Source organism: Urocitellus parryii, chromosome 3 (assembly GCF_045843805.1).
Source record: "Urocitellus parryii isolate mUroPar1 chromosome 3, mUroPar1.hap1, whole genome shotgun sequence".
In the NCBI taxonomy this organism is placed as follows: domain Eukaryota; kingdom Metazoa; phylum Chordata; class Mammalia; order Rodentia; family Sciuridae; genus Urocitellus; species Urocitellus parryii.
The window spans coordinates 163544884-163571789 of NC_135533.1; the positions used below are offsets into that span (position 1 = coordinate 163544884).

General features: G+C 48.9%; 1 protein-coding gene across 1 annotated transcript in view; it reads left to right on the forward strand.

The window, feature by feature from the left end:
- The first annotated feature begins 208 nt into the window (after positions 1 to 208).
- Prickle2 (prickle planar cell polarity protein 2) overlaps positions 209 to 26906 on the forward strand; it is a 109002-nt gene continuing 82304 nt past the window's right edge. Inside the window, 1 exon segment of the mRNA XM_077795609.1 lies at positions 209 to 460. The gene's annotated coding sequence lies outside the window, so the exon portion shown is untranslated.

Sequence of the window (26906 nt, forward strand, 5' to 3'; positions counted from 1 at the left end):
AGCAGCTGACTGGTCTCCGGGGTCTGGCTCGGGATCTGTGGGTGACAGCCGCGGCCAGGGTCTGCGACTCCCTGCAGCTCCTCCTGGAGAAGGGGAAGTTCAGAGGAATCTGGGGATCTCAGGCCATCAGAGAGCTCCGGAGGGGACCCGGAGGGAAGGCAGAAGGCACACTTTGCCCCCTCCTCGGAGGGTCTGCAGCCAGCGATGGTGACATGGTGACGGGGTTTTTCTCCAAGGGAGTGCACACACATAGAAGGGCTCTGGCTGGAGCCCGCTGCCGGCTCGGGAAGGGCTCAGATGGGCAAAGGCTTGGGAGGAGAAGAAGGTGCTGTGGCTTGCTGAGGTCCTGCCTGCCTTCCCAGAAACCAGATCTGGGCAGAAAGTGAACTGGCTCAATTGAGGAGCGCCAGGTCGGGTCGGAAGCTTCCTTGGAGACTGGAGCCTCTCGTCTTCCCTGGAGGTGGGTAAGAGATCCGCTCTGATTCACAGATGAGCCACGAGTGTGTGTCCCGGGGACGGTCTCCGGGCGGAGATCTAGGGTCTTTGCCACGGAGGGGGATGCTTCCTTGGCCAGCTAGCCCTGGGGGGTCTGGCACCTGGTGCCTTTGGCTTGTGAGAAACTTCAGTTGCAAGGTTGGTGAGTCACAGGCTCCGGGTGCTTCCGAAGTAGCGTTTGTCTGGATGACACCTTCCTTACAAAGGGTGATGGGAGGGTTTAAAAGGACAGTCCCGGGTCCCGTTTTTCTCGCCGGCTGTTATTTCAGTGAAGGGTGTCAGAAATGAGAGGTGCCCGGGCTGGAGGTGGCTCTGACTTCTAGGTAAGGAAATGGCTCCCGAATGATCACGGTTTAGTTTCAAGCCGACAGTCACATGAGGAATGGTGACAGAACTTCAGCCCTGCTGAAGCGTGATTCGGTCCGTTCCCTGCCCTGGGCTCCTCGGGGAACCATTCTTGCTTGGTTCTCCTCCTCGCTCTGGGTTTCTCAAAAGCCAGTGACAGCATCGCTCATCTGCCACGGGAGCTCTTGCGAAGAAATGCAGATTTTTAAAATCCGGTTCCTTTTTGTTAGAAGATCTTAGACTCTTGCTGAGGTCCAGGGAGACTTTTAGGAGCTATAAATAATCCAGGCTGGGCTGAATCACACCGGGCATGATCTGTGCCAGATGTCACGATCTGGATGTGACTCAGGTTACCTCTCCAGCGACGACCCAGTGGTGCTTGCCGTCTGGAGGGCCCCGTGCGCCCTGAACACACGGCCCGGCTGCTGTCTGGGCAGGGCCTGCACCTTGTGCAGTGGGGTGAGGTTCGCCCCTCTGCATGTCCTAAACCACCTCAGTGAGACTCACTGCAGGAAGCAGCCTGGCCTCTGTGCTAGAGGCCAGATCGGCTGCTCTCCTGCTCCTGGGGAAGGAGGCCTGATGGGTCAGGGCGAGGGTCCCCGCAGGCTCCAGAGTCAGTCCGTGGCCACTTTGACAGAATTACCATATTCTGGAAATTTAGCTCTTCAGTGCCTCCCCGAGTGCCCGCGAAGGTTTCGCTCCTGTGTCAAATGCTCTGCCGCCCCCCTCCATGAATGCTGTTTCTTTTCTAATGTGAAAACGAAAACCCCTTGGCTCCGCCGGGCATGGAAGCCTGCACAGAGTCACGGGGCGGCTAGAAATGGCCAAAGAGCATGTTTGAAGTGGCGTGTTTACAGCGTGGGGTAAAGAGGGGACACAGAGGGAGGGGGATGCCTTGTGGAAGCAGAAGGGGTGGTCTGGGGACTCAGGGGTTAAACAGCAGGAGATGCTTGATCCAGGGCTCCCTCTCTAAGACCTGAAGGGACCTAGAGCTGCCCTTTCCAGGGTTGAGCCCTGTCTGTAAAATGGGGTGAGCAGCCCAGCCAGCGATCCCAGTGGCTCTGGAGGCTGAGGCAAGAGGATCAGGAATTCAAAGCCAGCCTCAGTAAAAATCGAGGCCCTCAGCGACTCAGTGAGACCCTGTCCCTAAATAAAATATAAAAAGGGCTGGGGATGGGGCTCAGTGGGTAAGCACCCCTGGGTTCCATCCCTGGTACCAAAAGGGAGGGGGGGGGTAGTCACACCTCTAGGCCAGGGAAAGGACGTCAGGATTGGATGAGGTGACATGAAAAGCACCTGGCACAGTCCCAGCCACTGAGCCAGGGCTTGGTCAACCTTGTTACCTTTCCGTGGTTCTCATCAGGAGAGTAGCTGGTGAGAACGGAACAGTGGTGAAAGGCAGTCTGTCCCCATGAGTCTTCTGCAGAGAGGGTGCCCGCCGAAAAGGTGTCCCTGCTCCTCACCGTCAAAGCCCAAACGGTCCCCACTCCCAGGGACTTTCTACCCTCTTGCATTTTGCAGGATGCAAAGTGAACCGGATGGGATCAGGAAAATCATTTAGGGCTAGCTGGGCCCGCATCCTTGGAGTAGGCCTCCCGGCTCGGCAGCTGACAGGTCATGTGGACAGAGTTGGGGGGGGTCCAAATTGGAAGCGTCGCATTTCTGGATTTCTTTTCTGCTCCAACTCTGCATGCGAGAGGCTTGTGCTTGCTGCTTCTTTTTTTTTTTTTTCTTTTCAGCACAGACACTTAACATTTTCTCCTCCTCCCAGGGAGGCTGTTGGATATGTGTGTTACTTGTTGGTGGCTGAACTGGAGCTTAAGGGTAGGCTCGAAGGGAAAGCAATGGCCTCCCCTGGCCACCTGCCTGCCTGTGGCCCTGCTTTCTGGCTCTGTCTTGTGTCCCTGCCGTGCTAGATCTTTCCAGACTTGGGGATCTTCCTGCTTCATGCTAGTGAGCTGGCCCATGCCTCTCATCCCAGCGGCTCTGGAGGCTGAGGCAGGAGGATCGCGAGTTCAAAGCCAGCCTCGGCCAAAGTGAGGCCCTCAGCAACTCAGGGAGACCCTGTCTCTAAATCAAATACAGAATAGGGCTGGGGGTGGGGCTCAGTGGCCTTTGGAGGAGATAGAGTGAACTGAAGGAGCCAGAGGACTCTGGCTTACAATTCTTTCTTAAGAAAATTAGAATTGGAGTTGATAGTTGCTGGTTGTCATTGGTCTTAGTAGAGCCGTTTTACATGGAGAACAAGCTTTAGACCTGATGCTGGCCCACCTCTGTGGCCTCCTGATCAGCAGTGTGTCATCTTGGGACAGTGGCCTGACCTCTCTGAACTTGGCTTCCTCATCTGTGAATTTCCCTGAACACACAGTATTGCTGTGAAGACCGAGGCCGGCTCCATTGTTAGTGCTGTTGATCCCCATATTTCCCACCTGTGAGCAACGGGGGGCAGTAGGGGGTTTTTGTTGGTTATATCAGGGACTGAACCCAGAGGTGCTTAACCACCGAGCCACATCCACAGTCTGTTATTTATTATTTTATTCGGAGACAGGGTCTCTCTAGGTTGCTTACGCCTTGCTAAATGGCTGAGGCTGGCTCTGAACATTTTGAACACGTGAGCCTCCTGCCTCAGTCTCCTGGGTTCCATCCCTGGTACCAAAAGGAAAAAATAAAATGCTGGCAATTTGTGGCCCTCCCTTCTTCCTGCTGTCCTGGGGCACTGGAGGCCACAGCAGCCGGTCATCTTGGAGGGTGTGGAGCACGGGTGGACCTTGAGCATGGAGGGTGTGGAGCACAGGTGGAGGCTGAGGCAGGAGGATCGCGAGTTCAAAGCCAGCCTCAGCAAAAGTGAGGCCCTCAGCAACTTTCATTTACCTCTGCCGCTCTCACCCTGGTGCACCGTTGGCCTCGACTCCGTCCTCCCTCTTGGCTCCTTGAAAATCAAACTTTATAAATATTACTCAGCCCCATCCAGGGTTAAGAATAGCTGGGACAAAAATTCTTAGCATTTCGTTTCATCTGGGCACCCTGCCATTTCTCCAGCTCTTTCCTTGGCTTCGATTCTTCAGTTATGAGTCCCCGGAGAGACTTGTTGGTGAAGGTTCCAGAACTCATCGGAGAAACGGCGATGACTCTGTGCTCACCACGTCGGGAGTGGCTTCGGGGTAGCCGCTGTGGATGGAAATGGATGTTTGGGGTGTCCGCGTGGCTGTAGGTCACCTGTGTGTTCGTGTTTGTGTGGACAGAAGAAATACTGCCGTGGACTGGGCACCTACCGTGTGGTGTGGGCAGCGTGCCTGACACAACTTGTTAATTCCTGCAGCAGTTTACAGCGGGATGCTGTTAGCTTTATTTAGAATCAAGAAACCAGCTGGGCATGCATGATGGCGCACGCCTGTCCTCACAGTGACTGGGGAGGCTGAGGCAGGAGGATCGCCAGTTCAAAGCCAGCCTCAGCAACTTAGTGAGGCGCTCAGCAACTCAGGGAGACCCTGTCTCTAAATAAATACAAAATAGGGCTGGGGAGGGGGCTCGGTGGTCAAGTGCTCCTGAGTTCCATCCCTCCTACCAAAAAAAAAAGGCTGAATCCAACCTGGTCAGCACAGAGCTCTAACAGGGGCTGTTGGCTGCTCTTGCTGGGAACTGAAAGGTCAGGATTCTCACCACGACCCACTTGTCTTGTGAAAGTGTGCAGAGCCCAGGGCCCTCCAGAGAATGACTGGGAGCTGCCTGCAGAACTTCTGGCCTTTGGTTGCCTCACCCTGCGGGTGGGTGAGGGGGTGTCTCTCCTTCTCTCCGGAAGCTCTGTGAGGCTGTGTCATGCAGAGGCACCCTACAGAGTGCCCGGGTCCAGGGTCCACACGCCTGAGCTCTGAGCCAGCACCTGGAGTTGTTGAAATGCAGATTCTGCATCCTGACCCAGCTCTCTGCTGCTGCTCCTGCTGTCTGCCACAGGAAAGACAATTTGACTAAATTCGGAAACCCCAGGTTGTGGTCATGTCTCATTGGAGTGCCACTCGGTAGAAATCACTTTGTGGCTCCATGACTCTTTCTTCTTCCCAGAATAATGACAATAATGAATAGCTGACATTCAATGACTGCTGGACGTGTGTGGTGGACTCCCCGTTGGAGCCGCTATCTCTTAATTCACCCTCACCTTTTATGGTGGGTTCTGTTATCTCCATTCTACAATAACTAAGCCCAGAGAGGTTGAATAACTTGCCCAAGTTCACACAGCTGGTAAATAGTCCATCAAGAGCCATCTGATTCTGAACCCTTCACAACTTAAAAGACGATAGATGTGAGAGATGGGGACTTAGCACGTGCGTGTGTTGGTTCCAAGGACTGAACCCAGAGGTGCTTTATCATTGAATCACATCCCCAGCCTCTTTATTTTATTTTTATTTTTTTTGTGAGAAGAGGTCTCACTGAGTTGCTTAGGGCCTCCCTCACTACTTTGCTGAGGCTGCCTTGAACTTGTGATCCTCCTGCCTCAGCCTCCCAAGTCGGGATCACAGCCAGACAAGATGATCTCATTTTTACATTGTTCTAACTTATTCTGACATTCCAAAGCAGTTGGAGGCTTTGGAACGTTCTGCAGAACACAGGTGCTCCTTTGTCTGGGGGGGCTCACTCAGGAGGGCCATTCTTGTCCACCGAGTTTCTGATTATTTGGAATTAGCTTCCCATTCACTTTCGGTCTTGGTTTTGCAAATGTGAACCACAGGTCAGATCACTTTTCTGCCTTAGTAGGAAACGCAGGGCTCACCAAGCTGAGTGTGTCTCGTGGATTAGGACATGGCAACCCCGTGAATGAGGATCCCGAAAGTGAGTTCCCGTGAACCTGACTTCTCCGTGGAAGTTGGAGGAAGTGATCCTGAAAATCTGAGTTTGACATGACACCTCACTGGACACCAGGCGATGACCTGGCAGCATGTCAGATGTCTGCTTTTCCCCTTACTCTTCCTCATTATTCTCCTAGAAATTTTTAATTGGATCATAAAGCAAGTTTTCTTTCTTTTTTTTTGGTACCACTGAGCCCCATCCCCAGTCCTGTTTTGTATTTTATTTAGAGACAGAGTCTCACTGAGTGGCTTAGGGCCTCACTTTTGATGAGGCTGGTTTTGAAATGGCAATCCTCCTGCCTCAGCCTCCTGAGCCACTGGGATTACAAACATGTGCCACCATGCCCAGCCACCAAGAGCTTTCCAACCTACATGCTGTCCTGACCTAGTAAATAGATATGGAATACCTTCTAGCTGCTTAGGTGTGGCAAAAAGAAATTCTGAGTTCTACTTATTCTGCACTTTGTTCTTTCTCCCAGATGTGGGGGGTCTGTGGACTTATTCAATGTCTTATTTGAATTTTGGGCTAGTGAAGTTTTAATCCTGCCACTTGTCATTACCAGTGATGCCGGATCCTTCTCTGGTCTCCCTGCGTGAGGGCCTCTGAGGAACACCTCCTTGGTGACGGGTCCTTCTCTGGGTGTCCTCTGGGCAGTGGCCTTTGGTCTTGGAGCCAGTGCACATGGGTGGCTGCCCCTGGCTCAGCAGGGACAGCGCTCAGCCGCAGCCCTCCTCCTGCCTGCCTGTCCATCGAGAGTCCAGACATTGAAGTCTCCGCCCGAGTCCGTTACTTGCATTTGAATTCATCATCTCAGAAGGTGCCAGGAGAGCCTGTCAGTCTAAGAAGCCTGCCTCGGAGGGGAGCCATGAGCCCCCTGCTTTCTGCTGCAGGTTGGGCCCCCTGAAGCCCCTGCCTCATGAGGAAGCACCCGGGAAATGCAGCACCAAGATTCATTGTGCTGCCAGGTACTGTGGTGCACGCCTGTCATCCCAGCGGCTCTGGAGGCTGAGGCAGGGGGATCGCAAGTTCAAAGCCAGCCTCAGCCATTTAGCGAGGCCCTAAGCAACTCAGTGAGACCCTGTCTCTAAATAAAATAGAATAAAGGGCTGGGGATGGGACTCAGTGGTCGAGTGCCCCTGGGTTCAATCCCTGGTTCCAAAAGAACGAGTCACTGCACTGGGCTCCTGTTAACAGCAGAGGCCTCTGTTCTGGCCAGAATGGCTTCCCAGAGGCAGAGAGGTAGAGAGCAACACCTTCCCTGGGCGTGGCCGGTCAGAACCAGGCACCTGCCGCCGCCCTTGCGCCTGGCCAGCCTGGCTTCCCACACCCCAGCCTGCTTTGCCCTTGCCTTGCTTTAAAATCCTTTCTCATCCTGCACCACGGAGTTGCGGGGAGGCAGCATCCTAAATGGCAGCTATGATATCATGAGCTATTTTGAATTTTTAAAGGAGTGTTGCAGAGCCAGAGAGGAGAGAGAGAGAAATAGCACGAAGCATCTGCCAGATCCAAGGCCCCGTGGGCCCCTTCAACCCCACGGAAGGCCTTTCCCTCCGAATCCCTTCTACGAACCAGGTGCTTGGAGCTGGGGATCCCTGCGGGCCAAGCGACTGACGGCACTGGGGACCCTTCTTGAAATTCAACTCAGAAGTTTCCATGAATCTGCAAATGTTCATTTTTTTTTTGTTGTTGTTTTTTAAGGGGAGGGATTCCAGCTTTCATGGGATTCTTGAAGGCATCAGGCACCCCAGAAGTTAAGAAGTGCTAGACCCAGGCGTGGTGGCACCTGCCTGTAATCCCAGGGACTCGGGAATAAAATACGTTAAAAAAAAAAAAGGTGGGGGAGGGGGGATGCTGGGGATGTGGCTCAGTGGCTAGGCCCCTGGGTTCAATCCCCCTACCAGAAAACAGAACTGCTTGATAGAGTGGTGGGATCATTCATTTCTCATCTGGAAAAACCTCCATAGGTTCACAGAGACAAAGAATACTCTGCCCTGTGAAGATACAGCCCTTTCCAACCGACGGCCCAGGATCTCCTGCTAGCCCCCGCGGAGGTCCAAGGAGAACCACTGGTTTTCTTCTGCTCTAGAAGGAGTGGGCTGAGGGTGTGGTCTCAGATGTGAGGCTGTAAGGGTCTTGTTTCTTCTGCCTCTATTTGCTGAATAGATTAACAGATTTTTTTTTTTTTTTGAGCATTTACTTTGGGCTAGGTCAGGGGTTTTTATTTTTTTCTTGTCCCAATTCTTGCTTTTCTTTTCTTTCTTTCTTGATACTGTGGATTGAACCCAGGGACACTTACCACTGAGCCACATCTCCAGCCCTTTTAATTTTGAGACAGGCTCTTGCTAAGTCGTTTAGGGCCTTGGTAAGTTTCTGAGGCTGTCCTGGAACTTGTGAACCTCCTGCCTCAGCCTTCTGAGCCACTCGGATTACAGGCAGGCACCACTGAGCCCAGCCAGACTTACTTTTCAATGTTGGACATTTTGTAGTTTACATAACAGTTAAATCACACTGATGTTCTGGAACATTCTCAGCAATGATCCTCTTCTACTCTAACCTTACTCTTTTGCATTCTTTCATTAACTGAGGGCAAAGCATGTTTCTTCTCTGTGTTGCTCCTACACTAGTCATCACATAGTTGAATTGCACTCTACATTTTTGACATTATTTTTTTAATTTATGTATTTGTTTTAGTTAGTCATATACGACAGTAAAATGCATTTATGCACTTTGATATATCACACAGAGATGGGATATAATTTCTCATTTTTCTGAGTATACATGTTGCAGAATCATATTGATCATGTACAGTTATATATGTATAATATACAGTAATATACATACAGTAATAATGTCTGTTTTATTCTACTGTCTTTTCTATCCCCATATCCCCTCCTCTCTCCTCCCATCACTTCCCTCTACCTAATCTAAGGTAACGCTATTCTTCCCTAGTGCCCCCTGCCTTATTGTGAATTAGCATCCACATATTAGAAAAAACATTTGGCCTTTGGTTTTATAGGATTGGCATATTTTGCTTACTATGATATTCCTCGACTCCAACCATTTACTGGCAAATGCCATAACTTTACTCTTCTTTAAAGCTGAGTAATATTCCATTGAATATATATACCACATTTTCTTTATTCATTCATCTAGTGAAGGGCACCTAGATTGGTTTCATAGTCTAGCTATTGTGAATTGAGCTGCTGTAAATATTGATGTGGCTGCATCACCATAATATGGTGATTTTAAGTCCTTTGGGTATATACTGAGGAGTGGGATAGCTGGGTCAAATAGTGGTTTAATTCCAAGTTTTCTGAGGACTCTCCATTTGGCTTTCCATAGTGGTTTCACCAATCTGCAGTCCCACCAGCAATGCATGAGTGTACCTTTTTCCCCACATCCTCGCCAACATCATTTTTTTACATTATTATAGTAACATATATTTATGGTTATAGTTTCAAAAGTAAATATAAAAGTAAAATAAAATATACACGTTGCTCATACCTGTAATCATGCCCATGAAGGATTCATAGCCCACTGGTTGAGAACTGCCAAGCTAGGTTTTGAGCCAGGGATCAGAGACTCAAATATTTAAGAGCCAATTATCAAATATTTATTGTTATAGATACAAGATAAAATCCTTGATTTTATGAAATTCACATTATAGTGGGGACATAGGAAAGACACATCAATAAATAAAATAATTTCTGGTAATGAACAATGTTAGAGAATAAAATAGCTGGATACAGTGGTGCACACCTGTCATCCCAGCAGCATGGGAGACTGAGGCACAAGGATCATGAGTTCAAAGCCAGCCTCAGGAACTCAGTGAGACCCTAAGCTACTCAGTGAGACCCTGTCTCTAAATAGAATACAAAATAGGGCTGGGGATGGGGCTTAGTTGTCAAATGCCCCTGAATTCAATCCCTGGTAGCACCCCTCCAAAAAAAAAAAAAAGAATAAAAACATTTAAACATAATAGAATGGAAGCTGGGCATGGTGGCACACATCTGTAATGCCAGCACTCAGGAGGCTGAGGCAGGAGGATTGCAGGTTCAAGGCCAACCTCAACAACTTTGCAAGACCCTGTCTCCAAAATAAAAAATTAAAAACCTAGGGATGGTAGAATGTCCCTAGGTTAAATCCCTAGTATAATAAATAATAATAATAATCATCATCATCATCATCATCAAGGAGGTGAGCCAATTTTTGTAGGCTGGGCCTTTGACTGATGATGTAACAAACCCTAGGCCAGATCATGAAAAGTTGCAAGAATATTGTAGGCAACACTGACATGGCAAAGATCCTAAAAGAGGGCATGGGACAGATAAAGGCCACTGTGGCTGAAGCACTGGACAAGATGGGGGTATGGGTGGTGGCATAAAATGAAGTTGTGAAGGGCAACAGGAGAGGTCCGGATGCCACAGGTCTTGTCGTGGTGACAAACTGTGTCGGTGGGGAGCCGATGGGATCATTTCAAGCAGGAGACTCAAATGTTATCACCTCTGCTGTAAAAAACAAATAGTGGTGGAAGTTAGATTGTTCTAGAAGGGCAGGAGTGGGAAGAGGCAGGAAATTAAAGACTCTGCTTCTGCAGCCGCCCCAGCAGGAGCCGATGGTGACTTGGACAAGGAGAAAGCTGGAGATGGGGACAGAGGGTGAATAAAGGATGGAGCCTCACCCCGGTTACAGGGAGGTCCACGGGTAGGTGGTTCATGGTGTCAACTGGGCCAACAGCCTGGGCGTCTCTGCACAGTGTAGGCTTGGGGGGGGAGAGGGTCAAAGAGACACCCGTCCTCCCTCCAGCTCCCTGTGAGGTCCAAATACAATGGCAATAATAAGGTTGATGAAAAGTTTGAAAAGGCTTTTTAAAGCGTTCTAGAACCTTCCTGCCCTTGAGCAGGCAGATTCAGTTTCTCAGGGGCTTCTTTCCACGACAGCAGGGACCAGGAAACGTCGTCTTCATGGCACATCCTTCCCCTTCCCTTCCGGCTGCTTGGCTGGGGACAAAACCACAGAAGCCCGACAAGGGGAGGGAGCCTCTTGCTGCTCCCTGGGCCTCCTCCTGTGGAACCCTGAGAACACTGTTTGGTTTTGCTTTCCCCTTGGACTTGACCAAGGCCAGGTGGCTCCCCGGGGTGTCTCCCTGCAGCCCAGCATGGGGTTTGATCAGGCTCACAGATCTTGCCCAGCCCCAGATCCTGCATCCTTTGGTTTGGCCAGTCTGCTGGGGTCCGCCTGCGTCTTGGGGTTTCTGGGAAGTTTCTGCCTCCAGCCCTTCAGCGCGGATGTCCAAGGGCCCTGTCAAGTCTGGAGGCTGTGACCATTGCCAGAATCCCCACCAGCCCGGCCCCTGCGGGATGTCCCTGCCAGCTGGCCCGCGTCTACCCAGCGATGGCCGCTTGCTGGGGTTCTCTGTGGAGAGCTGGCTGATCCCCCTGGATGAAAGGCGGCCTGACAGAAACCAAAAATGTTATGAATAAGCAGCCGCTTAAGAATTCCCCAGGACTCTCCAGGGGTGTGGGGGCCTCCGTGTGAACAGGGGGAAGGCACGGCTTGTTGGACATGCATCAAGGACCTGGGCAGCCCATCTGCAGGGCCCTCCCAAAGCACCCTTAGAGGCTTGGTGAAGGACTTTAGGTAAGTTCTGTAAACTCTCTGGGCCTTGGTTGTCCCATCAATAGAGTGATGAGAATGATAATTTTCAGCTCCAGGTGTGGCTTGAGGATAAACAGGAAGTGCTCAACAGAGTAAAAAAAAAAAAAAATTTCTTAAAAAGAAAAGTTAAAGCCAGGCATGGGGCGCACATCTGTCATCCCAGTGGCTCAGGAGGCTGAGGCAGGAGGATCACGAGTTCAAAGCCAGCCTCAGCACCTTATCAAGGCCCTAAGCAACTCAGTGAGACCCTGTCTCTAAAGAAAATATAAAAAGGGCTGGGGATGGGGCTCAGTGGTTAAGCACCCCTGGGTTCAATCCCTAGTAACAAAAAAAAAAAAAAAAGAAAAGTTGGGGAGATCGTACTACCCCGGGCATGAAGCCAGAGACAGTGACATGACTTCTCCTGACTCAGGGAACAAGAGGTGTGTCGCTCTAGATGCCTCCAGCACCCACAGCCCTTGCCTTCCCTGAGCCCTGTCTGCAGACAACCCTGCTCCTCTGACTCACCTCAGAGAGAGTCAGTCATTGGCAGTTCTTGTTACTTGGAGTGAAAAGTGAATGGTAAACTCCAACGTGCTTGATCCTTGCTTATTTACTATCTAACCTGTCTGCTTGATTGTACGTCATTTGTGTGACCTTGAAAAATCAAAGTAAGGATAGGGATCAGATTACCTGGCTCAGGTAAGCTTAACGTCGAATAAAGATTTCCATAAAGGAACTGTTGGCCACTTGGTTTTCCATCCTAACTGCAATACATTAGGAGGGTCTAGATTGACTTTCAGAGCACGAGAAACCTGATGGTATTAATTTATTTCTTCTGTATCTCTAGGCACAACATAGGACCCAGCACTTGGCACATAGTTGAGTTTTGCTAAATGTGAAGCATGTTTATCTATTCAGTTTTTAAATCCTAACACCTATTCTGCAAATCCTAGTGGCAGAGGCATGATTTGAACCCAGAATGACTACAGAATCTGAGATATTTTTCTTTTTCTTTTTTTTTTTTTTTTTTGTATCAGGGATTGAACCCAGGGCTGTGCTTAACCATTGACCTGCATCCCAGCCCTTTTTATATTTTATTTTGAGACAGGGTCTTGCTAAGTTGCTTAGAACCTTGCTAAATTTCTGAGGCTGGCCTTCAACTTGGGATCCTCCTGCCTCTGCCTCCTGAGCCCCTGGGATTGCAGGTGTGCACGACTGCACCCTGCTCAGAATCTGAGCTCTTAAAACCCATGGCATCATGCCATCTTGGAGTTCCTAGGGGATATTCAATACCTCAGATCTTGGGTACGTGGCTTTCCAGCTCCACTAGGGAGCTGGAAGCCGACCACGTACTTTGACAGATGGCCCAAGGAGAAAGGCAGAAAGAAAAGGTTATTTTGTAGATTCTGCCCTTCTTTGCCCTGAAGTCTGGGCCTGAGGAGTCTTGGGATTCAGTTTACAGCCATCTCCCCAGAAGCTGTTCCCCCCGAATGACTCATCTCTTGCCACTTAGCTCTGCGAATGAAGCAAAACCTTACACGCCATAAAACCCCACTTGGCATGTGGACACAGGGACGCAGAGGGACCCATCCCGAGGCAGCACCCTGGGCCGTCCGCCTTGGCTCATGGCTAGCTGAGCCCTGGGTCTGACAGCTCGGGAACTGAGCCGCTCTGGATACCCAGGGCCCTGCGCAGGGATGTGGTGATGCAGGTAGCGGGGTTGCCATGGAGACGCCATCCGTGGCCAAGCTCCGCGGCGGCTCTGTCTACTCGTCACCATGCTGAATGAGCCCTCCACGCGCTTGATGGGCAGATTCCTCAGGGCTGGCAAAGGCATCTACGACACAGCCAGACTCCTCCTGCTGGGTCGCACGGATCCTTCCCCAGCTGCCACCCCGTCACCACAGAGACTCCTCTCAATATCACGAGGGCACCCTGTCCCCTCCCTCCTCCACGCCTTCCTTCACCTGTCAGGAATACGCCTTCCTTTTCTCTCCTGCCTGGAGTCCTCCCTCTGGGCAGCCTTTCGGACCAGCTGCCTCCCGGGACCCCTCCCTGACATCTCCTGACCCGGCCACCCCCTGACACACGATGCTCCTGACGTTGCCAACCGCCAAACAACAGTCCCAGTGCTCCACCCTTCTGCTGGACGGTTTCTGTTCTGAAAATTCTCAGTGTCATCTAGAAGTCACCAGAAGAGTGTGATGAACTCCCGTGACCCTTCTAGATTTTTCTACTGTTAACATTTTGCCATATTTGTACTGCATGCCCAGGTGCTCTTTCACCTCTTCACCTCCGACTCCCCCTTTATCCACACGGACACAGGGATTATTTTGTACCAGGGACTGAACTCAGAGGCACTAGATCAGGGAGCCACATCCTCAGCCCTATTTTGTATTTTATTGAGAGACAGGGTCTCCCCGAGTGGCTGAGGGCCTCGCTAAATTGTTGAGGTTGGCTTTGAATTAGCAATCCTCCTGCCTCAGCCTCCCGGGCTGCTGGGATGACAGGTATGAGCCACCACAACTGGTTTGGCCATCTTGTCATTTCTGAGCAGTGGGAACATGATCCCTTTTGAACGTCCTGGATGACGGCTCAGGAACATGCATTTTTAAAGATGTGTAACTATACCCTGACTGGCTAGTAGGACAGCATGGGGTTCCCCCAGAATCGACCCTCAGGAGGTACTTGAACATCAAGACCTGTGGGAGGTGATCCCCCGAAGCCGACAGGCAGCTGGGGAAGGGAGGTGGGGAAAGGTGCGTGCCCATACAGGGGGGGGGTCAAGGACAGGGTTATAGTTTGGGGCAATCAGGACTGGTTTCAGATGAGTACAGAATGTTCCTCAGATAAGGTCTACGAAGAGGGCCTAGGGCTGGGGCTCGGTGGCAGGGTGCTGGCCTAGCATGTGCGAGGCCCTGGTTTCCATCCTCTGCACCATGTAAAAATGAATAAAATAAAGGTGTTGGGTCCACCTGCATCATATATGTGTGTGTGTGTGTGTGTGTGTGTAGATATACACACACACACACACATACATATATGTCTCCATGGAGAGTCGCGGAGGTAGCGGTGCTTGTCCACCAATTCCAGGAGTCACTTCAGGGGCCCTTGGAGAAGGTCCTACTGCACTGGGAACCACGAGCCAGAGCACAATGGAGTGCTGCGTGCCAGGGAAGAAGGCAACGACAGAATATTTGTGACAAGTTTCCATTCACTAAACAGTAATTCACTGAACGTCCACTATGTATCAGCAATTGTGGTTGGTACTGGGAGCGGTTCACATGGACCAAAAGAAACGGGAAGGGGGCTGGGGCTCAGTGGCAGAGCACTTGCCTAGCATGCGTGAGGCACTGAGTTGGATTCTCAGCACCATGTACAAATACATAAAACAAAGGTCCATCAACAATTAAAAAAATATTAAAAAAAAAAAGTAAGGAGGGCTGGGAGAGGGGGTACATACCTGTCATCCCAGTGGCTCCAGAGGCTGAGGCAGGAGGATCACGAGTTCAAAGCCAGCCTCAGCAACTGAGCAAGGCCCTAAGCCACTCAGCGAGACCCTGTCTCTAAATGAAATATATAAAAGGGCTGGGCCACAAGGACTGGGCCATGAATTTCAAAGCACAGCAGACTTGTGGGGGATATTGAAAAGAAGGTTCTTATTCTGAGATAGATGCTGATAAAGGATGATGGGGTTTTTTTTGTCTGTATATAGATACGGGATGATGTCTGTGATTTATTCTTAGATTGTTAATCAAAAATAATATGTGGGCCAGGCATATGCACGTCTGTAATCCCAGCGGCTCAGGAGGCCGAGGCAGGAGGATCCTGAGTTCAAAGCCAGCCTCAGCAATTTAGTGAGGCCCTCAGCAACTCAGCGAGACCCTGTCTCTAAATAAAATATAAAATAGGGCTGGGGATGGGGCTCAATGGTCAAGTGCCCCTGGGTTCAATCTCCAGCACCCCCACACCAAAAAAAAAGATAAATTAAATGCCCTGCGTCTTTCATTGAAACCTGGATGGGCAGAGTGTCAAGAAACACCTGCCCCGAGAGACTCCCCCGAGAGACTCCCCCTACAGCCTCCTGTGGCCCCGGGGCAGAGGCGCTCCTCTGTGCAGATGGCTGGAGCCGCTGGAGCCCGGGTGGGAGGCAGGGAGCGCGACAGGACCAGGCAGAATTGTTCTGGCACCAAGCTGCCACCAGCCTCATGCGCAGCTGGCCCTGGCACGGTCTCCGCCCTTCAGCGTCTGTGCCGATTAGGAAACCTCTTTTTTCTCTTCTCTCACAGAGATAGAAATCTCCTTCCAGACGAGGCAAATGTCAGGGTTCAGGCCTGGGTCCCTGGTGACAGGTGGGCAGTTCAGGGGAAGCCGGTGAGACCCCACAAAACAGGATGTGCCGACTGACGCCTGGGTATGGGACAGAGAAGCCAATTAGGGAGCAGGCCAGGTCTTCCCGACGCCCACTAAGATGGCACGGTCCCCTGAATTTCACATCTGTGCCTGGGCTCGGGGACAGGCAGTGGCTCAGCCAGTTTGGCCACTGTCAACCATGCAGGTGGTGCTGGGGGAGGAGGGTGGCCACCAGGTCACCTCCCTGAGTCACCTCCCTGCCCAGGGCTTGGAGGCCCACCTTCTCTCGGCTTGGAAAACTCTTACCCTGGGTTTCTTCTGGCTGCCTGGCGGTCCTCTGCTCACTGGGACTCCCGTGTCACATCAGCGGGGACAGCCGTCTGGCCCACCCTCCGTCTGTCTGTTGGGACACTTTATCCCTATCTAGGAAGGGAAGTTTATCTCTGTTCACTTGACTCTTATCTGTCTTCCTCTCTTGGCTCCAAGCTCCATGAGAATATGGATAAAATGTCTGGCTTAATGATTGTTCTGTGCCCAGAATTGATATTTTTGGTGCCAGGACTCAACCACTGAGCCATGTCCCCATCCCTTTTTGTATTTTGAGACAGGGTCTCGCTGAGTTGCTGAGGGCCTTGCTAAGTTGTGGAGGCTGGCTTTGAATGTGGGATCCTCCTGCCTCGGCCTCCTGAGCCCCTGGGATTACAGGCCTGTACCACCTCATCTGGCTCTGCCCAGCATCTTATTACAGTAGATGCTCAATTAATATTGGTTGGTTGGTTGGGTGGGTGGGTAGATAAGGAACAAAGGATAAAGGGAGAGGTGGATGGATCTAGGAAAGCATGAAACAAAAGGAAGGAAGGAATATTTGACTAAAATATTCTAAAACAGAAAGCACTGGTCTTGGAGTCTCATCTATATAACTTCAGTCAAGTCACTTAAGAGTTTCAGCCTAAATTATTCTCTATGCGAAATGCATAAAAAAAAAAAAATGCCAGCTTACTGGGTTTGATGGCGCACAACGGTCATCCCAGCAGCTCAGGAGGCTGAGGCAGGAGGATCAGGAGTTCAAAGCCAGCCTCAGCAACTAGCGAGGCCCTAAGCAACTCACGGAGACCCTGTCTCTAAATAAAATAGAAAAATAGGACTGGGGAGGGGGCTCAGTGGTCAGTGCTCCTGGGTTCAACCCCTGGTACTAAAAAATAAAGAAAAAAGGGGAAAAGCCATGTTTACAGGATTGCTGAGAGAGAATGAATCAAGTTAACTGCAGGGAAAACTACGAGTACTGTCAGTCCTCCCTAAGTGGACGTGATCGTAGGAATAGAACCCAGCCTTGGACCCATCCTTCCCTGCAGACCTCGGCCGTGAAGGGAGGGCCCTGCAGGTCACGCCTGCCCTGGGACCCCGCTGGGAACATTCCGGCCAGCCTCTGCGGACGCATTTCCTTCCTTCTTCCTTCCTGACCCTCCGACCTTCTACTTGAACTTCATGAGGCCTGTATAAGGCAAGAGCCGAAACCCTGTGTGGACCCTCATGAGGAGGAGGACGGGTCATGTTCTTTGTGACAGCTCAGCCGTCCTGGCTCTGGCCTCCTCCAGGCTCTGCCTCCTCCAGGCTCTGCCTCCAAACCACCAGATCTTGTTTCCAGTCCTTACTGACTCCCTGGGACATAAAAGGGCCTGTCTTTTATTTATTTTTTGGTATCAGGGATTGAATCCAGGGGTGCTTAACCACTGAGCCACATCCCCACCCACCCCCCACCTTTTTTTTTTTTAGTTGTAAATGGACACAGTATTTTGTTTATTTGTTTGGTGCTAAGAATTGAACCCAGTGCCTCACACATGCTAGGCAAGTGCTCTACCACTGAGCCCCAGCCCCAGCCCTTTTTATTTTTTTTATCTTGAGGCAGGTTCTCACAAGGTCACTTATAGCCTCGCTAAGTTGCTGAGGCTGGCTTTGGACCTGTGATCCTCCGGCCTCAGCCTCCCAAGCGACCAGGACTACAGATGTGCACACCGCACCCAGCAGGGGTCTTTGGGCAAACCCACTGTCTTTTTATTTGCTTGCTTCTCCTTCTGGGCATCCTGTGGTCCCATAAAAATTCTCTTTGCCCGTAACACCTGAGTGAGCCTGAACCCACAGAAGGGTGTCAACCAAAGACCAGGAAACGTAAAAGGAACGTTTGGCTCATTTTATGCTGGTGCTTTGGTGCGTGGGAAAAGGTGGTGCTCTCTGGAAAACTCAGGGGAGCTGGGCAGCCGAGCCCAGAGAGCTCGGAGATGCTTCCCAGCAACCCCGGAGTCGGACTTTCCCAGGGCAGATCCATTAGGTGATTTAAAGTGGGATAAGTCACTGCTCCCTTGGCGGATGTGTGACGGACACACAAAGACACGGTTCAGAGCCAAGTCTTGGAGGGTTGAAATGATCCACGCCCCGTCTCTCTCCACTCGCACAGAACATGCAAAGCTGATAGCTATGGAAATCAGGTTGGCAGATGTGTTTTGATCTGAGGGACCTTTTTAAGCTCCGCCATACCCTAGGTACGTACGTCATTGCCACGTTCAGCTTATCTTCCACACGACATCAGCAAATTCTTGATCCCTGCCACAGGGCACTGGATCAGAAGGAGCCACTTATGGGCCTGAGTCCTGCAGACTCTTTGCTGAGGAGGCCGGCTGGGCCTGTGTGGGTGGCTTTGGCTGCGTCTGCTCACTCCAGGCCCAAGCCTTGTCCCCTGGCTCTCGCTGAAGGGAAGCACACAGAATGAAATTTGCTCTCCAGTTTTCTGAGCACCGAGGGACAAGCCGGCCAGCAGCTGTTTCTCCTTAACAGTCACCATCTTTGGGATTGTGATGTGTGGCAGTTTCTTATTGGTCTGGCTTGTCTGAGATTCCCGATTTCTTTGTACATTCATTGTTTGTTGCTACTTTTTTCTTCTTTATAGAATGAGGAAGCAGTAACTTTGAATTATGATAAGTATAATGAGGAGGAAAATGTCTTCCCTTTTTGGCTTTATTATTACAAATAAAAAGAGATTCTTTTACTTTTAGCCAGTTAGAATCTTGGGAGAATTTTTTGGTTTTGTTTTTGGTACCAAAAACGGGGTACCTCGACCACAGAGGGGCGCTTAACCACTGAGCCCCATCCCCAGCCCTTTTTTATATTTTATTAGAGACAGGGTTTCACTGAGTAGTTTAGGGCCTCGCTGGGTTGCCAAGGCTGGCTTTAAACTCATGATCTTCCTGCCTCAGCAACTTCCCCAGTTGCTGAGGTCACATGCATGCACCTCTGCACCCAGCCAGGGAGGACCTTGGATCATGTTCATCCTTTGTCTTTAACAAACATTTATTTTCCCACACCTGAGCTCGGCTGCCCAAGGCTTTGCCAAGTGAAGTCCAGGTCTGTGAATTCCAGCCCGGTCACCTGGTTTGTACTAGGGCTGAGCCACTCTTGAAGAACCTGATCTGGCATGGACCTGGGATGAAAGAGCCCAGAACCCAGGGAAGGTGGGAGGCAGGGGGACAGCCTGCAGGCAGCACACTGTTCTGTGCCGACGTCACCTGGCCTCTCCCAAGTACCTTCCTAAGTCCCTGCCCCAGGAGGTACCCACCAGATGACGGACGGGTGGACTCAAGCAGGAGCTTCAGACGCGGTACGCGGGTGGGACGGGTGTAGATCCTCTGAACAGCCTGAACAGTGTGCACTGCCCAGAGTTGCCAAGATCCTCAGGTCTTTCTGTAGAAGCAACACCAGTTTTCAGAGCACATTCTGGAGCTCATCTGGAGACTGGATACCAAAGAGCATGCTCCAAGGGCACCCAGGACCCCTTCATGACAGTCACCTGGTGTGCTCTGAAAAGGCCTTTCTCAGGCGCTGGCTCAGACCCATCTAATCCACCACTGGGGCCCCTCTACTCTCCAAGCACCACTGTGCTATGCCTTGCAAACCAGGCGTACAATTTCCTGTGACTAGAATCACTATTTACTTGCAGAGCTTCATCAGTAGGAATTCTCTCTTAAAAGCCAGGTGCAGTGGCACATGCCTGTAATCCCAGCACCTTGGGAGGCTGAGGCAGGAGGATCCGGAGTTCAAAGTCAGCCTCAGCAATTTTACGAGGCCCCAAGCAACTCAGGGAGACCCTGTCTCTAAATAAAATACAAAATAGGGCTGGGGATGGGGCTCAGTGGCCCTTGGGTTTAATCCCCTGTACCCATCCCCATCCCCCACCCACCAAAAAAAAAAAAAAACTGTCCATAGCCTCTAGATCACCAAGCACCCAGATCAGATGTTGATTCCAGGACTGTGGTGGTCTTGTGTCTTGGGAATCCTGAGGACCATGAACTTGGCTGGACTCTGGGTGGAGCTTGCTCATGAGAGGACTTGGGTTTGCATTCTCCCACTCTAACATCAACACAGGCAGCTCTATTTTAGATACTGAGTTTCTGCATGTGAGTTATTTTACAAAAAAAAAAAAAAAAAAAAATTCTCCTTGTTAAAAGGGGGAAAGGGTAAAAGAAGAAGTGGGGGGACTTAATGATGTTTACAGTCTCATCCAGACCAGGCGTGGTGGCACATACCTGAAATCCATGTGGTTGGGGAGGCTGAGGCAGGAGGATCACGAGTTCAAAGCCAGCCTCAGCAACTTAGCGAGGCCCTAAGCAACTCAGTGAGACCCTGTCTCTAAAGAAAATAGAAAAAGAGCTGGGGATGGGGCTCAGTGTTGAAGTGCCTCTGAGTTCAATCCCTGGTACAAAAAAATAAATCTCATTCAAATCTCATTCATTACGGTTTCTGACTTGTGCTGGTCAGAAATCACGTTATCAAGGAAAACCTTTTTGCATCCACCCTATCAGTGTTCTCACAAAGCAAGACCTGGGGGTTCAGGGAGGAGGGTTGTAAATAGCCTGTCATCTTCTCCAGGACCGACCTTCCACCCCCACCCTGATCTCTGTATCATGAATCCTTCCCCACTGCAGCCTTGATTGGTGTACACTGTTACTCTTCCTCCGAATGCTGTGGCCGCTGGTGCCGATGAGGGAGCCAGGCTGAGATGGGCAGTGGCCTCCACCCGCCATATTGAACAGCCCCACGGAGGAGCTGGGAAAGGGATCAATAGCTGCACCTTTGGAGTCGGGCCTTCGCAGAGGTTGTCTGGGGGGTGGGCAGAATCTCCACTCTGAATCATGGTCTCTCCCTGTCATTCACACACCCAATTATGTGCAGGGAGAATGTCAACCCTGCACATAATTGACAGAATGAAACCCAAGACTCTCCCTTTATTTATTTTTTTAAATGAAATCCTGCTTTTCTAGCAGGTTCTATTTTCAAAATGTCTATTTAAAAAAAAAAAAAAAAAGGCCAAATCAGATATTTCCCCCCCCCCCCCCATATACACTCTGGAATAGGCTTCATGGAGGAGAAAAGCCTTGATCAGGATGTTGAAAGACACAGCTGTGGGGTGGGGCTGTGTGATCTTGCCCCAGGGAGAAGCCCACGTTGAGGATCCCCAGAAATCCTCCCGGCTTGGCCTCTGACCTTCAGCTCCTTTCCGAGGGTCTGGGCCCTGGCTTCCCAGTTTGTGGTGGGAGCTTATTAAATCAGCCTTTCCAGAGGCTGTCATGGAATCCCTCACAGGTTGCAAATTCTCTGCAAATAAAGACGCCTTGCCGCAGGAGAGCCTGTTAATTATAAATGAGGAGCAGAGGCAGCAGCTAGCGGGGAAGCTGAATGGGGCCCTTGTGGCCTTCCCATTTGCCATTTCTGTTTTCTTTGCTTTTCTTGTCCTTGCTTTGTCTTTTTCTGAGTTTGTTATTGGGGGAGGGCGGGGGGAGGGCAAAAGAATGCTCTGAGGTTGGAATCGGGTGTTTCTTTTAGTCAATTTTTTTATTCATGGTTCCAATGGATCCTCCTTTCCCTTCATGTTCTACTCAGTACCTAGGGAGGCTCTTGAACCAAGTTACTCAACCACTCTGAACCTTTGGTTTGTTCTCTAGACAGTAAGGAGGATATTTCCTTGTTTGGAGAGCTGATGAGCGAGTCTAGTGTTTTAGTCAGCTTTTTTTTTTTTTTTTTCTGCTGTGACTAAAAGACCTGACAATAACAATTTTAGGAGAGGAAAAGCTTATTTGGGGGCTCAGGGTTTCCGAGGTCTCAGTCCACAGACAGCAGGCTCCATCCCTCAGGGCTCGAGGGGAGGCAGGACATCATGGAGGAAGAGTGTGGTGGAGGGAAGCAGCTCACATGGTGATCAGGAAGCAGAGAGAGACTCCACTCTCAGAGACAAATAGAGACCCCAAAGTCACGCCCCCAATGCCCCCTCCTCCAGCCACACCCACCTGCCTCCAGCCACCACCCAGTTAATCCCATCAGGGTCCATTCACTGGTTGGGTTAAGGCTCTCACAACCCAGTCATGTCTCCTCTGGACCTTCCTGCACCGTCTCACACGTGAGCTTTTGGGGACACCTCACATCCACACCAGAACATCTGGGGTCATGTGTGTAAGGTATAAATAAGTCAAATGCTGTGCATAGAACCCAGCATCTGCCCCACCCCAGCCAGATGACCTTACTTGGTCACCATTTCATTCCCCCATAGTACTTACCACCCTTAGAGTATCATGTGAGGGAATGATTGGTCACATTTGTTGCTTGTTAGTGGCGTCTCCCCATCAATTCAGGTGCCCTGAGGCAGAGATCTTTGTTTTTGTTAGAAATCTCAGGTGCTTAGAGTTGATAGTTATTTGTTGAAGAACCGAATGGAGACCTTAGCACTCTCCCCATTTGCACAGCAAGGCGCATCTGAATCTGGTTTGTTCAAGGTTTTGTTCATGTTCCCCCCACCCCTTCTACATCTTATATTCACTGGGTCACGTCCACCGAGGACTAAATGTCACGCTCTCCCCTGGATTGCCGAATAAGTGAGTTTCGTCAATGGAAATTCTGGGATCTGAATTTGGTTTTTTACAAAATGTTCCTATGTTATGTTTTTGAATTATGAGTTTCTAGAAAAAAGTGGTCATCGCCACAAAACTTGCTAAATTTGATTGAAGACACTGAAATTCCGCCCCCCCCCCATAACAGAAACTAGCATTAAATTTCCTGGGGAGGGAGGGGGTGAGTTCCTGATGCTTTACAACACCCTTGACCTCTTCAGTAGCTGATTGATTAAAGATTTTTCTGCTAAAATGAGTTCTGACTATTTTTAAAAGCAACATCCAGAGTTTGGATGGAACTTCTTTGAGTTTGGAGATGCAAACCAGATCTGGGGGGTTGTATACCGTCTGTGTATTTTTCAGTATGGTGAGACCCACGTGGTAGGAGAATCTGACAGCTTAACTTGACTGGGTTAAACTGATTCTGTTTCTTTAAGTACATTTCTGTGTCAAAATTCAGGCATAACACATTTATTAGAGAAAGGACAAAAATCAATCGATCATCTCAATAGATGCAAAAAAAAAAAGTACTTAACAAAATCCAATATCCTTTCCTGAGAAAAATGCTCAGCCTGATAAAAGGCATCTACAGAAAAACCCTACAGCTAACATAGGATTTGTCAAGGATTGGAAAGTTTCCTTTAAGATCAGGAAAAAGACATGGGTGTGTGCAGTCTCTCCACTTCTGTTCAATATTGTGTAGGTTCCAGCCAAGGTAATAAGATAAGAAAAAAAAAAAAAGACATCGGATTAGAAAGGAGTAAAACTCTCTCTCTCTCTCTCTCTCTCTCTCTCTCTCTCTCTCTCTCTCTCTCTTCACATTTGACATGGTCTTGTGTATAAAAAATCCTAAAGAACACACACACTGTTAGAACCCACAAAGGAGTTCTGCAGAACTGTAGAGACACCATCTGTACAGATAATCGTATCTGGTTCTAAGCACTGACCACCTGCAAATGAAATCAGGGAAACAATTCCAATTACAAGAACATCAAAAAAGAATAAAATACTCAGGAATAAACTAAACCGAAGAAGTGCAAGGCTTGTGCCTGAAAAGCACCAAATATCTTGGAAAGAAATTAAAGCAGACACAAATAAATGGAAAGGCATCCTGTCTTTATGGATTGAGAGATGGCATTGTTAAAGTGGCAGTGATCCTTAATTGACCTACAGAGTCACTGCAGTCTCCAACAGTCTCAGCTAGGGTTTCTGTAGAAACTGGCAAACTAATTCTGAAATTCACATTTTATGAGTGCAGATGCAAGGGACCCAGAAGAGCTAGAACATTTTTTCCAGTAAAACAAGTTGCAGAACACAGACTTCATGATTTCAAAACTTACTACAAAACTCCAATAATCATGACAGTGAGGTACTGATGTGGGGTCAGTGGAATAGAATTGAGAATCCAGGAAGAACTCGTTTGTCAAATTGTCTTTTGACGAAGGGGCCAAGCTAGTTCACCAGGGAAAGACTATAGTCTTTGCAACAGATGGCACTGTGACATCAGGGTAGCTATGTGGGAATGAAGTTGAGCTTCATACCACAGCACAAATTAGCCCAAAGGTGCTCATCAACCTCAGTGGAACAGCTAACAGCATGAGACTCCTCAATGAAAATATAATCATGGGTTAGAAAGTGGTTTCTTTTTTAATTTATTTTTTAGTTGTAGATGGATTCAATGCCCCCATTTTTTTTTTTAATTTGGTGCTGGGTATCGAACCCAGTGCCTTCCACATGCAAGGCGAGTGCTCTACCACTGAGCTACAAGCCCAGCCCCAGATAGTGGTTTCTTAGATATGAAACCAAAGTATGAGCAATAGAAAAACACTGAACTGGATATTTTAGCCAGCTTTTTCACTGCTGTGACTAAAAGACCTGACCAGAACAACTGTAGAGGAGGAAGAGTTTATTTAATGGCTTACAGTTTCAGAGGTCTCAGTCCACAGATAACAGGCTCCATTCCTCAGGGCTCGAGGGGAGGCAGGACATCATGGAGGAAGAGTGTGGTGGAAGGAAGCAGCTCACATGGTGATCAGGAAGCAGAGAGACTCCACTCTCCAGAGACAAATAGAGACCCCAAAGCCACGCCCCCAATGCCCCCTCCTCCAGCCACACCCACCTCCTCCAGCCACCACCCAGTTAATCCCATCAGGGTCCATTCACTGGTTGGGTTAAGGCTCTCACAACCCAGTGGTATCTCCTCTGAACCTTCTTGCACCATCTCACACGTGAGCTTCTGGGGGACACCACATCCAACCATAATACTGGACTTCATCAAAATTCAAATTTTTGATGCTTCAATGAGTATAATCCAGAAAGTAAAAGACCAATCCACAGAATGAGGAAACAAATTCTGCAAATTGTATATCTGGTAAATAATGTATCTGGAAACCATATAAAGACCATTTAAAATACAACAATCAGAACCCAACCCAATGGGGAAAAATAGATATATTTTTCCATAAAAAGATATATAAAAGCCCATTAAAAGGTGCTCACCTTGATTAGCCATTAAGGAAATGCAAAACTACAATTAGACACCTTCATGCCCACTAGGATGGCTACAGTCAAAAAGACAGACAGTAACAAGTTTGTCAAGGATGTAGGGGGAAATGGAACCCTCCTTCACTGAAATTGATAAAGGCAGTGGTGCAGATATTTTGTAATACAGTTTGACAGTCCCTCAAAATATTACACACAAGCTGAGGTATGACCCAGCATCTCATCCCTACATTGCATCTCATGGGGAATGAAACCATGTAGCCACACACACACACACAAAAAAAAAACTTGTATCTAAATTCAGAGCAGCATTATTCACAAAAGACAAGAGTCCAAATATTCATCAGCTGGTGAACATGAATTGTGGTATGTCCATACAACAGAATATTATTAAGCCATCAAGAGGAATGAGGGATTGAGTCATGCTACAACTTGGATTCACCTTAGCATCATTTTAGGTGAAAGAAACCAGTTTCCAAGGATGCAATATTGTGTGGTTTCATTTACACGAAGAATCGCAAAAGCGATAGAGACAGAAAATAGATCACAGTGGCTATCAGAGAACATGGGAGTGGGGGCTTTGGTAGTGTTAAAGCTCACGGCTTTTTGGGAGATGTAATGATCTTAGGATTTCATGAATATAATAGGAGCTAATGAACTGTGCATGTGAGCAAAGCGTTCATCTTAACGAAGCTGTTGTCAGACAATTCAGTCTTGGGTGGGGTCCAGAATCCTGAGCTCTCTCCTTGCCTTTATAAACGAAGATTGCTAAGGGAACCAGGAGAAAGGATCAGAGGACAGAATAGAAATGCTTTTGTCGCTGACTTTGGTGTTTTGATTGCTTCTTCGTTTCTGCAGCCATGGATAAGGGAACAGATGGTAACCTTAAAAGAGAAATGTTCAGTTTGGGGGAGAGATTTTTATCTTTGGCTGCTACCTTTTGAAATAATTCAGATGCATGATCTTCTTGTATATATAAAAAACTTCCAACATACAGGAAAATCTGGGGTTCCAATTAGAATTTCAAACCAGGGACCTTTAATAGAGGTAAAAAGGCTTTTCTCATGAGATCTCAGGGCCAGGCTTGTCTAGTGGGGGAAAATACATTTGCTCTTCTTCTTGAAGAAAATATCATCCATGGATCTTTTTAAAACCATTTCTTCCTATTTTGTGTGTGTGGCTTTAGGAACCTTTTAATAAAAGGGTATATCGCTGGGCTTGGTGTTACACGCCTGTAATCCCAGCAGCTCGGGAGGCTGAGGCAGGAGGACCGAGAGTTCAAAGCCAGCCTCAGCAACTCCGTGAGGCCTTAAGCAAATGAGTGAGACTCTGTCTCTAAATAAAAGGTAAAATAGGGCTGGGGATGTGACTCAGTGGCCAAGGCCCCTGGGTCCAATCCCTGGTACCAAAAATATATACATAAATAAATAAGTATAAAAACAGTATGTTGTCAGTGTTTGTTGAATCTACTGGTAGTTTCTGGTCAAGGTATTTATTTCGTATATTTAATTGGTATAACAGTGGAGGAAATTGTGCTCATGATCAATATCTAGTGGTTGAGTTAATAAAGTGAAAATTATATTACTGTTCTTCTTGGGATATTGATTTATTTTTTTTTTATTACTGTTTTTTGGCAGTGCTGGGGATTGAACCCAAGAGCACCCTACCTCTGAGATACATTCTCAGCCCTTTTTAGGTACTTATTTTTATTTTTTATTTTTTTTAGTTGTAGATGAACATAATACCTTTATTCTGTTTATTTTATGTGGTGCTGAGGATGGAACCCAACCCAGTGCCTCA